The 13,867-nt window shown below is 37.9% G+C and overlaps 1 protein-coding gene across 1 annotated transcript in view; it reads right to left on the minus strand.

Moving 5' to 3' along the window:
* Window positions 1-13,867, minus strand: part of LOC139763159 (methyltransferase-like protein 27) — a 143,866-nt gene that overhangs the window by 99,998 nt on the left and 30,001 nt on the right. The window lies entirely within an intron of this gene.

The raw sequence follows: 13,867 nt of genomic DNA on the forward strand, positions 1-13,867 counted from the left end.
ATAGAAAGGATATAAGAAGATGTAAAGAAGAAACGAAGATATTTCCAAAGCTGGGATGTTTGAGAGAGGAAGGAGGTATCACAATGGTCAATTCTCGAGTGTCCAGTCCATACACAAAACCTATGGGAAGAGTGAAGCAGCCATATATTTCTTTCTCCTTCTTGAGAGAAAAAGAAATATGTGCTCGCGACAATTAGTAATACCAGCACACTAACAATTTCATATTTTATGGATTTATACATATATATATTGAGGGTTGAGGGTCAAGTCAATTGGGAGGTAAGTTTGAATGGAGAAAAACTGGAGGAAGTGAGTTGTTTTAGATATCTAGGAGTGGATCTGGCAGCGGATGGAACCATGGAAGCGGAAGTGAATCATAGGGTGGGGGAGGGAGCGAAAATTTTGGGAGCCTTGAAGAATGTTTGGAAGTCGAGAACATTATCTCGGAAAGCAAAAATGGGTATGTTTGAAGGAATAGTGGTTCCAACAATGTTGTATGGTTGCGAGGCATGGGCTATGGATAGAGTTGTGCGCAGGAGGGTGGATGTGCTGGAAATGAGATGTTTGAAGACAATATGTGGTGTGAGGTGATTTGATCGAGTAAGTAATGTAAGGGTAAGAGAGATGTGTGGAAATAAAAAGAGTATGGTTGAGAGAGCAGAAGAGGGTGTTTTGAAATGGTTTGGTCACATGGAGAGAATGAGTGAGGAAAGATTGACCAAGAGGATATATGTGTCGGAGGTGGAGGGAACGAGGAGAAGTGGGAGACCAAATTGGAGGTGGAAGGATGGAGTGAAAAAGATTTTGATTGATCGGGGCCTGAACATGCAGGAGGGTGAAAGGCGTGCAAGGAATAGAGTGAATTGGAACGATGTGGTATACCGGGGTCGACGTGCTGTCACTGGATTGAACCAGGGCATGTGAAGCGTCTGGGGTAAATCATTGAAAGTTCTGTGGGTCCTGGATGTGGAAAGGGAGCTGTGGTTTCGGTGCATTATTACATGACAGGTAGAGACTGAGTGTGAACGAATGGGGCCTTTGTTGTCTTTTCCTAGCGCTACCTCGCACACATGAGGGGGGAGGGGGCTGTTATTCCATGTGTGGCGAGGTGACGATGGGAATAGATAAAGGCAGACAGTATGAATTATGTACATGTATATATATGTATATGTTTGTGTGTGTATATATATGTGTACATTAAGATGTATAGGTATGTATATTTGCGTGTGTGGACGTGTATGTATATAAATATGTATGTAGGTGGGTTGGGCCATTTCTTTCGTCTGTTTCCTTGCGCTACCTCGCTAACGCGGGAGACAGCGACAAAGCAAAATATATAAATAAATAAAATATATATATATATATATATATATATATATATATATATATATATATATATATATATATATATATATATATATATATATCCATTATACTTTGTCGCTGTCTCCCACGTTAACAAGGTAGCGCAAGGAAACAGATGAAAGAATCGCCCAACCCACCCACATACACATGTATATACATACACGTCCACACATACCTACCTTTACATTTCAACATATATATATATACATATATATATATATATATATATATATATATATATATATATATATATATATATATATATATATATATATATATATATATACAAACAAAGTGCATAGGAACGCGCACCTTCATAGAGCATACAAACCTCCAACAGCCAGGATCGAACCCGGGACCCTTGTGTAACAGGCGGGAATGCTAACGCTATGTGCCTGGCTAATAGGAATATATATTCGAATACTATGTACTCGAATACCCTTCGCCCCACGTTGGTGAGCAACGAGGTCTACACCGGTCATTTCCCAACAGGCGCACATAGACAGCAGACAGCATTTTGCCTAACCTAACTGTACAACGCGGAGGTATATGAATACAAACAAAGTGCATAGAAACGCGCACCTTCACAATACATACAATGAAGGAGACAAAGATGACAAACTTTTGATAAGAGAAGCATTACCGTTCAACAACAGCTTCATTACTTTATTGAAATTGGAATTAACTGCTTTTTAAGGGATTTTTACTGAGTTTAGAATAAGTTGTGTCATATCTCTCCCCTTCATTGCCATATATGTATGAACTTATCAAAACATAAACAGAATTTTCCAGCAGGACCTATAGCGATTTCAGTAGGCTCCATCACATATAGATTGTCAAATTGGTTAGTTTCTTTATTAAGCCCTTTAGTGGGTAAGGTATCAAATTCTGATATCATGAACAATGTAGATTTAGTCAACAAGCTTAACAATATCAATGTTATTTTTGATTTCAAACTAGTTAGCTTTCATGTTTCCTCACTTTACACAAAAGTTCCGTTTGATAACCTTTTAGAATATTTATTTGATGTCTTGGATGACATTCACTTACATGTTTCAAAGTCTGTTTTCAGTGAACTGATAAAATCTCAATGGAGATTATTATTCTCAAAAATTTGGTATGACAATGGGTAACCCTCTTTCACCTGTACTAAGTAATCTTAATATGAAATTTTTTGAAACAAGGTTATTAAAGGTTATCTTACCTTCTAATGTAATTTGGTTTAGGTATGTAGATGATGTTCTTTGTGTTTGGCCAACAAATGAGATCTTATAAATATTTTTCCCCTTACTTAACAATTTAGTACCTTCCATCAAATGTACTGTAGAAAATGAGAATAATGATATGTTACCATTTCTAGATTGCATGATCCATAGGCAAAGAAACAAGTTTAAGTTTAGCATATACAGATAACCTACCAATGTATGCTGATATATCCATTATTACTCACCTCAACATGACAGAGTTAGATTATCATCACTTCAATATAGGGCATTACATATTTGCAGTCCAGAGTTTATTGATGATGAGTTTGAGAACATGTATTCTGTTGGATCTAAGTTAAAGTACCCTAGATCTTTCATTGATAAATCCCTTAAGTTAGCAAAGAAATCATTTTATGGATTTGAGCCCAAACCTCCCATTGACACCAAGAATCTTTTAGTTCTCCCTTTTAACACTAATCTTACTTTACTTCCCATGTTGCTTAAATCCTTTGATGTAAATGTTGCCTTCAGCAACAATAATACTATAAAGAATATCTAACTCAGGAATTCACCAGAAAATTCTCCTGGATGCATCTATAAAGTGCCATGTGGAAATTGTGATAAATTTTGTGTTGGGCAGACTGGTAAGGATCTTTCTGTTAGACATAAGCAACATAGATATAGTATAAGAACGGGACAAGAATCAGATGCCTTGTTTAATCACGTTAAAAACTATGCTCAGTGTATTGACTAGAGTAATGCCATCTCAGTTATTAACTCTAACTCTATTACCACGAGAAATATCATGGAATCTTCTATTATCAAATACACAAATAATCTTAATCTTAATATTAGTGATGGTCTATACAAATTAGATAACTTTATAGTTGATAAAATTTATAAAATGATAAGTTTATGAACGCTCATTGTCTGTCTTGAACAATCGCATGTTTACCAAATGGCGTCCTAGCTTCGTCTCTTGAATGTATATCAGCTGACAGTTATATTTCTCTATCGTGTCTCCCCTGATGATATGATTATTACACGAAAGTGAATTTGGGAACCTACCGTGTTTCATTTTCCCCGTGACTCATAGGAATAACTTGATCACGGGAAAGATTGTGATCCTTTCCAATATATATATATATATATATATATATATATATATATATATATATATATATATATATATATATATATATATATATATATATACCTGGGCATGAGAAGAAAGATCATGAGAGGCAAGTGTTTTGGGAGCAGCTGAATGAGTGTGTTAGTGGTTTTGATGCACGCGACTGGGTTATAGTATGGGGTGATTTGATTGCAAAGGTGAGTAATGTGGCAGTTGAGGGAATAATTGGTATACATGTGGTGTTCAGTGTTGTAAATGGAAATGGTGAAGAGCTTGTAGATTTATGTGCTAAAAAAGGACTGATGATTGGGAATACCTGGTTTAAAAAGCGAGATATACATAAGTATACTTATGTAAGTAGGAGAGATGGCCAGAGAGCATTATTGGATTACGTGTTAATTGACAGGCGCGCGAAAGAGAGACTTTTGGATGTTAATGTGCTGAGAGGTGCAACTGGAGGGATGTCTGATCATTATCTTGTGGAGGCAAAGGTGAAGATTTGTATGGGTTTTCAGAAAAGAAGAGTGAATGTTGGGGTGAAGAGGGTGGTGAGAGTAAGTGAGCTTGGGAAGGAGACTTGTGTGAGGAAGTACCAGGAGAGACTGAGTATAGAATGGAAAAAGGTGAGAGCAATGGAAGTAATGGGAGTGGGGGAGGAATGGGATGTATTTTGGGAATCAGTGATGGATTGCGCAAAAGATGCTTGTGGCATGAGAAGAGTGGGAGGTGGGTTGATTAGAAAGGGTAGTGAGTGGTGGGATGAAGAAGTAAGAGTATTAGTGAAAGAGAAGAGAGAGGCATTTGGACGATTTTTGCAGGGAAAAAATGCAATTGAGTGGGAGACGTATAAAAGAAAGAGACAGGAGGTCAAGAGAAAGGTGCAAGAGGTGAAAAAAGGGCAAATGAGAGTTTGGGGTGAGAGAGTATCATTAAATTTTAGGGAGAATAAAAAGATGTTCTGGAAGGAGGTAAATAAAGTGCGTAAGACAAGGGAGCAAATGGGAACTTCAGTGAAGGGCGCAAATGGGGAGGTGATAACAAGTACTGGTGATGTGAGAAGGAGATGGAGTGAGTATTATGAAGGTTTGTTGAATGTGTTTGGTGATAGAGTGGCAGATATAGGGTGTTTTGGTCGAGGTGGTGGGCAAAGTGAGAGGGTTAGGGAAAATAATTTGGTAAACAGAGAAGAGGTAGTAAAAGCTTTGCGGAAGATGAGAGCCGGCAAGGCAGCAGGTTTGGATGGTATTGCAGTGGAATTTATTAAAAAAGGGGGTGACTGTATTGTTGACTGGTTGGTAAGGTTATTTAATGTATGTGTGACTCATGGTGAGGTGCCTGAGGATTGGCGGAATGCGTGCATAGTGCCATTGTACAAAGGCAAAGGGGATAAGAGTGAGTGCTCAAATTACAGAGGTATAAGTTTGTTGAGTATTCCTGGCAAATTATATGGGAGGGTATTGATTGAGAGGGTGAAGGCATGTACAGAGCATCAGATTGGGGAAGAGCAGTGTGGTTTCAGAAGTGGTAGAGGATGTGTGGATCAGGTGTTTGCTTTGAAGAATGCATGTGAGAAATACTTAGAAAAGCAAATGGATTTGTATGTAGCATTTATGGATCTGGAGAAGGCATATGATACAGTTGATAGAGATGCTCTGTGGAAGGTATTAAGAATATATGGTGTGGGAGGCAAGTTGTTAGAAGCAGTGAAAAGTTTTTATCGAGGATGTAAGGCATGTGTACGTGTAGGAAGAGAGGAAAGTGATTGGTTCTCAGTGAATGTAGGTTTGCGACAGGGGTGTGTGATGTCTCCATGGTTGTTTAATTTGTTTATGGATGGGGTTGTTAGGGAGGTGAATGCAAGAGTTTTGGAAAGAGGGGCAAGTATGAAGTCTGTTGGGGATGAGAGAGCTTGGGAAGTGAGTCAGTTGTTGTTCACTGATGATACAGCGCTGGTGGCTGATTCATGTGAGAAACTGCAGAAGCTGGTGACTGAGTTTGGTAAAGTGTGTGAAAGAAGAAAGTTAAGAGTAAATGTGAATAAGAGCAAGGTTATTAGGTACAGTAGGGTTGAGGGTCAAGTCAATTAGGAGGTGAGTTTGAATGGAGAAAAACTGGAGGAAGTGAAGTGTTTTAGATATCTGGGAGTGGATCTGGCAGCGGATGGAACCATGGAAGCGGAAGTGGATCATAGGGTGGGGGAGGGGGCGAAAATTCTGGGAGCCTTGAAGAATGTGTGGAAGTCGAGAACATTATCTCGGAAAGCAAAAATGGGTATGTTTGAAGGAATAGTGGTTCCAACAATGTTGTATGGTTGCGAGGCGTGGACTATGGATAGAGTTGTGCGCAGGAGGATGGATGTGCTGGAAATGAGATGTTTGAGGACAATGTGTGGTGTGAGGTGGTTTGATCGAGTAAGTAACGTAAGGGTAAGAGAGATGTGTGGAAATAAAAAGAGCGTGGTTGAGAGAGCAGAAGAGGGTGTTTTGAAATGGTTTGGTCACATGGAGAGAATGAGTGAGGAAAGATTGACCAAGAGGATATACGTGTCGGAGGTGGAGGGAAGGAGGAGAAGAGGGAGACCAAATTGGAGGTGGAAAGATGGAGTGAAAAAGATTTTGTGTGATCGGGGCCTGAACATGCAGGAGGGTGAAAGGAGGGCAAGGAATAGAGTGAATTGGAGCGATGTGGTATACCGGGGTTGACGTGCTGTCAGTGGATTGAATCAAGGCATGTGAAGCGTCTGGGGTAAACCATGGAAAGCTGTGTAGGTATGTATATTTGCGTGTGTGGACGTATGTATATACATGTGTATGGGGGTGGGTTGGGCCATTTCTTTCGTCTGTTTCCTTGCGCTACCTCGCAAACGCGGGAGACAGCGACCAAGCAAAAAAAAAAAAAAAAAATATATATAATATATATATATATATATATATATATATATATATATATATATATATATATATATATATATATATATATATATATATATATATATATATATATATATATATATATATATATATATATATATATATATATATATATATATATATATATATATATATATATATATATATATATATATATATATATATATATATATATATATATATATATATATATATATATATATATATATATGTATATATATATATATATATATATATATATATATATATATATATATATATATATATATATATATATATATATATATATATATATATATATATATATATATATATATATATATATATATATATATATATATATATATATATATATATATATATATATATATATATATATATATATATATATATATATATATATATATATATATATATTATATATATATATATATATATATATATATATATATATATATATATATATATATATATATATATATATATATATATATATATATATATATATATATATATATATATATATATATATATATATATATATATATATATATATATATATATATATATATATATATATATATATATATATATATATATATATATATTTGAGCACTCAGTTTTATCCCCTTTGTCTTTGTACACTGGCACTATGCAAGCATTCATCCAATTCTCAGGCACGTCACCATGAGTCATAATACATTAAGTAACCTTACCAACCTGTCACCAATACAGTCATCCCCTTTTTTAATAAATTCCACTGAGTATTCCTGGGAAATTATATTGGAGGTTATTGATTGAGAGGGTGAAGGCATGTACAGACCATCAGACTGGGGAAGAGCATTGTGGATTCAGAAGTGGTAGAGGATGTGTGGATCAGGAGTTTGCTTTGAAGAATGTATGTGAGAAATACTTAGAAAAGCAAATGGATTGGTATGTAGCATTTATGGATCTGGAAAAGGCATATGATAGAGTTCATAGAGATGCTCTGTGGAAGGTATTAAGAATATATGGTCTAGTAGGCAAGTTGTTAGAAGCAGTGAAAAGTTTTTATCGAGGATGTAAGGCATGTGTACGAGTAGGAAGAGAGGAAAGTGATTGGTTCTCAGAGAATGTACGTTTGCGGCAGGGGTGTGTGATGTCGCCATGGTTGTTTAATTTGTTTATGGATGGGGTTGTTAGAGAGGTGAATGCAAGAGTTTTAGAAAGAATGGCAAGTATGCAGTCTGTTGTGGATGAGAGAGCTCAGAAAGTGAGTCGTTGTTGTTCGCTGATGATAAGGCGCTGGTGGCTGATTCATGTGAGAAACTGCAGAAGCAAGTGGCTGAGTTTGGTAAAGTGTGTGAAAGAAGAAAGCCGAGAGTAATTGTCAATAAGAGCAAGGTTATTAGGTACAGTTGGGTTAAGGGACAAGTCAGTTCGGAGGTAGGTTTGAATGGAGAAAAACTGGAGGAAGTGAAGTGTTTTAGATATCTGGAAGTGGATTTGGCATAGGATGGAACAATGGAAGCGAAAGTGAATCATAGGGTGGAGGAGGGGGCGAAAGTTCTTGGAGCGTTGAAGAATGTGTTGAAGTTGAGAACATTATCGCGGAAAGCAAAAATGGGTACGTTTGAAGGAATAGTACTTCCAACAATGTTATATGGTTGCGAGGCGTGGGCTATGGATAGAGTTGTGCGGAGGAGGGTGGATGTGCTGGAAATAAGATGTTTGAGGACGATATGTGGTGTGAGGTGGCTTGATCGAGTAAGTAATACTAGGGTAAGAGAGATGTGTGGTAATAAAAAGAGTATGGTTGAGAGAGCAGAAGAGGGTGTTTTGAAGTGGTTTGGTCAGATGGAGAGAATGAGTGAGGAAAGATTTATCAAGAGGATATACGTGTCAGAGGTGGAGGGAAAGAGGAGAAGTGGGAGATCAAATTTTAGGTGGAAAGATGGACTGAGAAACATTTTGAGTGATCGGAGCCTGAACATGCAGGAGGATGAAAGGAGTGCAGGGAATAGAGTGAGTTGGACCGGTGTGGTATACCGGGGTCGACGTGCTGTCAGTAGATTGAACCAGGGCATGTGAAGCGTCCGGGGTAAACCATGGAAAGTTCTATGGTTCCTGGATGTGGAAAGGGAGCTGTGATTTCGGTGCATTATTACATGACAGTTAGAGACTGAGTGTGAACGAATGTGGCCTTTGTTGTCTTTTACTAGCGTTACCTCCCACACATGAGGGGGGAGTGGGTTGTTATTTTATGTGTGGCGGGGTGGCGATGGAAATGAATGAAGGCAGACATTATGAATTATGTTTATATATATATATATATATATATATATATATATATATATATATATATATATATACATATATATATATATATATATATATATATATATTTTTTTTTTTTTTTTTTTATACTTTGTCGCTGTCTCCCGCGTTTGCGAGGTAGCGCAAGGAAACAGACGAAAGAAATGGCCCAACCCCCCCCCATACACATGTATATACATACGTCCACACACGCAAATATACATACCTACACAGCTTTCCATGGTTTACCCCAGACGCTTCACATGTCTTGATTCAATCCACTGACAGCACGTCAACCCCGGTATACCACATTGCTCCAATTCACTCTATTCCTTGCCCTCCTTTCACCCTCCTGCAAGTTCAGGCCCCGATCACACAAAATCTTTTTCACTACATCTTTCCACCTCCAATTTGGTCTCCCTCTTCTCCTTGTTCCCTCCACCTCCGACACATATATCCTCTTGGTCAACCTTTCCTCACTCATTCTCTCCATGTGCCCAAACCATTTCAAAACACCCTCTTCTGCTCTCTCAACCACGCTCTTTTTATTTCCACACATCTCTCTCACCCTTACGTTACTTACTCGATCAAACCACCTCACACCACACATTGTCCTCAGACATCTAATTTCCAGCACATCCATCCTCCTGCGCACAACTCTATCCATAGCCCACGCCTCGCAACCATACAACATTGTTGGAACCACTATTCCTTCAAACATACCCATTTTTGCTTTCCGAGATAATGTTCTCGACTTCCACACATTCTTCAAGGCTCCCAGAATTTTCGCCCCCTCCCCCACCCTATGGTCCACTTCTGCTTCCATGGTTCCATCCGCTGCCAGATCCACTCCCAGATATCTAAAACACTTCACTTCCTCCAGTTTTTCTCCATTCAAACTCACCTCCCAATTGACTTGACCCTCAACCCTACTGTACCTAATAACCTTGCTCTTATTCACATTTACTCTTAACTTTCTTCTTCCACACACTTTATCAAACTCCGTCACCAGCTTCTGCAGTTTCTCACATGAATCAGCCACCAGCGCTGTATCATCAGCGAACAACAACTGACTCACTTCCCAAGCTCTCTCATTCCCAACAGACTTCATACTTGCCCCTCTTTCCAAAACTCTTGCCTTTACCTCCCTAACAACCCCATCCATAAACAAATTAAACAACCATGGAGATATCACACACCCCTGCCGCAAACCTACATTCACTGAGAACCAATCACTTTCCTCTCTTCCTACACGTACACATGCCTTACATCCTCGATAAAAACTTTTCACTGCTTCTAACAACTTGCCTCCCACACCATATATTCTTAATACCTTCCACAGAGCATCTCTATCAACTCTATCATATGCCTTCTCCAGATCCATAAATGCTACATACAAATCCATTTGCTTTTCTAAGTATTTCTCACATACATTCTTCAAAGCAAACACCTGATCCACACATCCTCTACCACTTCTGAAACCACACTGCTCTTCCCCAATCTGATGCTCTGTACATGCCTTCACCCTCTCAATCAATACCCTCCCATACAATTTACCAGGAATATATATATATATATATATATATATATATATATATATATATATATATATATATATATATATATTATTCCTGGGGATAGGGGAGAAAGAATACTTCCCACGCATTCCCTGCGTGTCGTAGAGGGCGACTAAAAAGGGAAGGGGGGGGGGGGGGTCTGGAAATCCTATCCTCTCTTTTTATTTTTTTTTCCAAAGGAAGGAACAGAGAAGGGGGCCAGGTGAGGATATTCCCTCAGCGGCCCAGTCCTCTGTTCTTAACGCTACCTCGCTGAGGCGGGAAATGGCGAATAGTATGAAAAAAATATATATATAAATATATATATATATATACATATATATATATATATATATATATATATATATATATATATATATATATATATATATATATATATATATATATATATATATATATATATATATATATATATATATATATATATATATATATATATATATATATATATATATATATATATATATATATATATATATATATATACATATATATATATATATATATATATATATATATATATATATATATATATATATATATATATATATATATATATATATATATATATATGTATGTATGTATGTATATATATATATATTCTTTCTTTCTTTTCTTTCAAACTATTCGCCATTTCTTGCGTTAGCAAGGTAGCGTTAAGAACAGTGAACTGGGACTCTGAGGGAATATCCTCACCTGGCCCCCTTCTCTGTTCCCTCTTTTGGAAAATTAAAAAAAAAAACGAGAGGGGAGGATTTCCAGCCACCCCGCTCCCTCCCCTTTTAGTCGCCTTTTACGACACGCAGGGAATATGTAGGAAGTATTCTTTCTCTCCTATCCTATATATGAATATACATATATATATATATATATATATATATATATATATATATATATATATATATATATATATATATATATATATATATATATATATATATATATATATATATATATATATTATCCCTGGGTATAGGGGAGAAAGAATACTTCCCACGCATTCCTCACGAGTCGTAGAAGGCGACTAAGGGGGACGGGAGCCGGGGGCCAGAAACCCTCCCCTCCTTGTATCTTAACTTTCTGAGATGGGAAACAGAAGAAGGAGTCACGCGAGAAGTGCTCATCTTCCTCGCAGGCTCAGAGTGGGGTGTTTAAAAGTGTGTTGATGTAACAAAGATGTCAAAAAAGGAGAGATAGGTAGTATTTTTGAGGAAAGGAACCTGGATATTATGGCTCTGAGTGAAACGAAGATCAAGGGTAAAGGCGGAGAGTGGTTTGGGAATGTCTTGGGAGTAAAGTCAGGGGTTAGTGAGAGGACAAGAGCAAGGGAAGGAGTAGCACTACTCCTGAAACAGTTGTGGGAGTATGTGATAGAATGTAAGAAAGTAAATTCTAGATTAATATGGGTAAAACTGAAAGTTGATGGAGATAGATGGGTGATTATTGGTGCATATGCACCTGGGCATGAGAAGAATGATCATGAGAGGCAAGTGTTTTGGGAGCAGCTGAATGAGTGTGTTAGTGGTTTTGATGCACAAGACCGGATATAGTGATGGGTGATTTGAATGCAAAGGTGAGTAATGTGGCAGTTGAGGTATACATGGGATGTTCAGTGTTGTAAATGGAAATAGTGAAGAGCTTGTAGATTTATGTGCTGAAAAAGGACTGATGATTGGAAATACGTGGTTTAAAAACCAAGATATACATAAGTATATGGGAGAAAGTATACTTCCCACGCATTCCTCACGCGTCGTAGAAGGCGACTAAAGGGGACGGGAGCGGTGGGCCAGAAACCCTCCCCTCCTTGTATTTTAACTTTCTAAAAGGGGAAACAGAAGAAGGAGTCACGCGAGGAGTGCTCATCCTCCTCGAAGGCTCAGATTTGGGTGTCTAAATGTGTGTGGATGTAACCAAGATGAGAAAAAAGGAAAGATAGGTAATATGTTTGAGGAAAGGAACCTGGATGTTTTGGCTCTGAGTGAAACGAAGCTAAAGGGTAAAGGGGAAGAGTGGTTTGGGAATGTCTTGGGAGTAAAATCAGGGGTTAGTGAGAGGACAAGAGCAAGGGAAGGAGTAGCACTACTCCTGAATCAGGAGTTGTGGGAGTATGTGATAGAATGTAAGAAAGTAAATTCTAGATTAATATGGGTAAAGCTGAAAGTTGATGGAGAGAGATGGGTGATTATTGGTGCATATGCACCTGGGCATGAGAAGAAAGATCATGAGAGGCAAGTGTTTTGGGCGCAGCTGAATGAGTGTGTTAGTGGTTTTGATGCACAAGACCGGGTTATAGTGATGGGTGATTTGAATGCAAAGGTGACTAATGTGGCAGTTGAGGGAATAATTGGTATACATGGGGTGTTCAGTGTTGTAAATGGAAATAGTGAAGAGCTTGTAGATTTATGTGCTGAAAAAGGACTGATGATTGGAAATACGTGGTTTAAAAACCAAGATATACATAAGTATAGGGGAGAAAGAATACTTCCCACGGATTCCTCACGTGGCGTAGAAGGCGACTAAAGGGGTCGGGAGCGGGGGGGCTGGAAACCCTCCCCTCCTTGTATTTTAACTTTCTAAAAGGGGAAACAGAAGAAGGAGTCACGCGAGGAGTGCTCATCCTTCTCGAAGACTCAGATTGGGGTGTCTAAATGTGTGTGGATGTAACCAAGATGAGAAAAAAGGAGAGATAGTAATATGTTTGAGGAAAGGAACCTGGATGTTTTGGCTCTGAGTGAAACGAAGATCAAGGGTAAAGGGGAAGAGTGGTTTGGGAATGTCTTAGGAGTAAAGTCAGGGGTTAGTGAGAGGACAAGAGCAAGGGAAGGAGTAGCAATACTCCTGAATCAGGAGTTGTGGGAGTATGTGATAGAGTGTAATAAAAGTAAATTCTAGATTAATATGGGTAAAACTGAAAGTTGATGGAGAGAGATGGGTGATTATTGGTGCATATGCACCTGGGCATGAGAAGAAAGATCATTAGAGGCAAGCGTTTTGGGAACAGCTGAATGAGTGTGTAAGTGGTTTTGATGCAAAAGACCGGGTTATAGTGATGTGTAATTTGAATGCAAAGGTGAGTAATGTGGCAGTTGAAGGAATAATTGGTATACATGGGGTGTTCGGTGTTGTTAATGGAAATGGTGAAGAGCTTGTAGATTTATGTGCTGAAAAAGGACTGGTGATTGGGAATACCTGGTTTAAAAAGCGAGATATACATAAGTATACGTATGTAAGTAGGAGAGATGGCCAGAGAGTGTTATTGGATTACGTGTTAATTGACAGGCGCGCGAAAGAGAGACTTTTGGATGTTAATGTGCTTAGAGGTGCAACTGGAGGGATGTCTGATCATTATCTTGTGGAGGC

This window comes from Panulirus ornatus, chromosome 46, assembly GCF_036320965.1.
Source record: "Panulirus ornatus isolate Po-2019 chromosome 46, ASM3632096v1, whole genome shotgun sequence".
Lineage (NCBI taxonomy): Eukaryota > Metazoa > Arthropoda > Malacostraca > Decapoda > Palinuridae > Panulirus > Panulirus ornatus.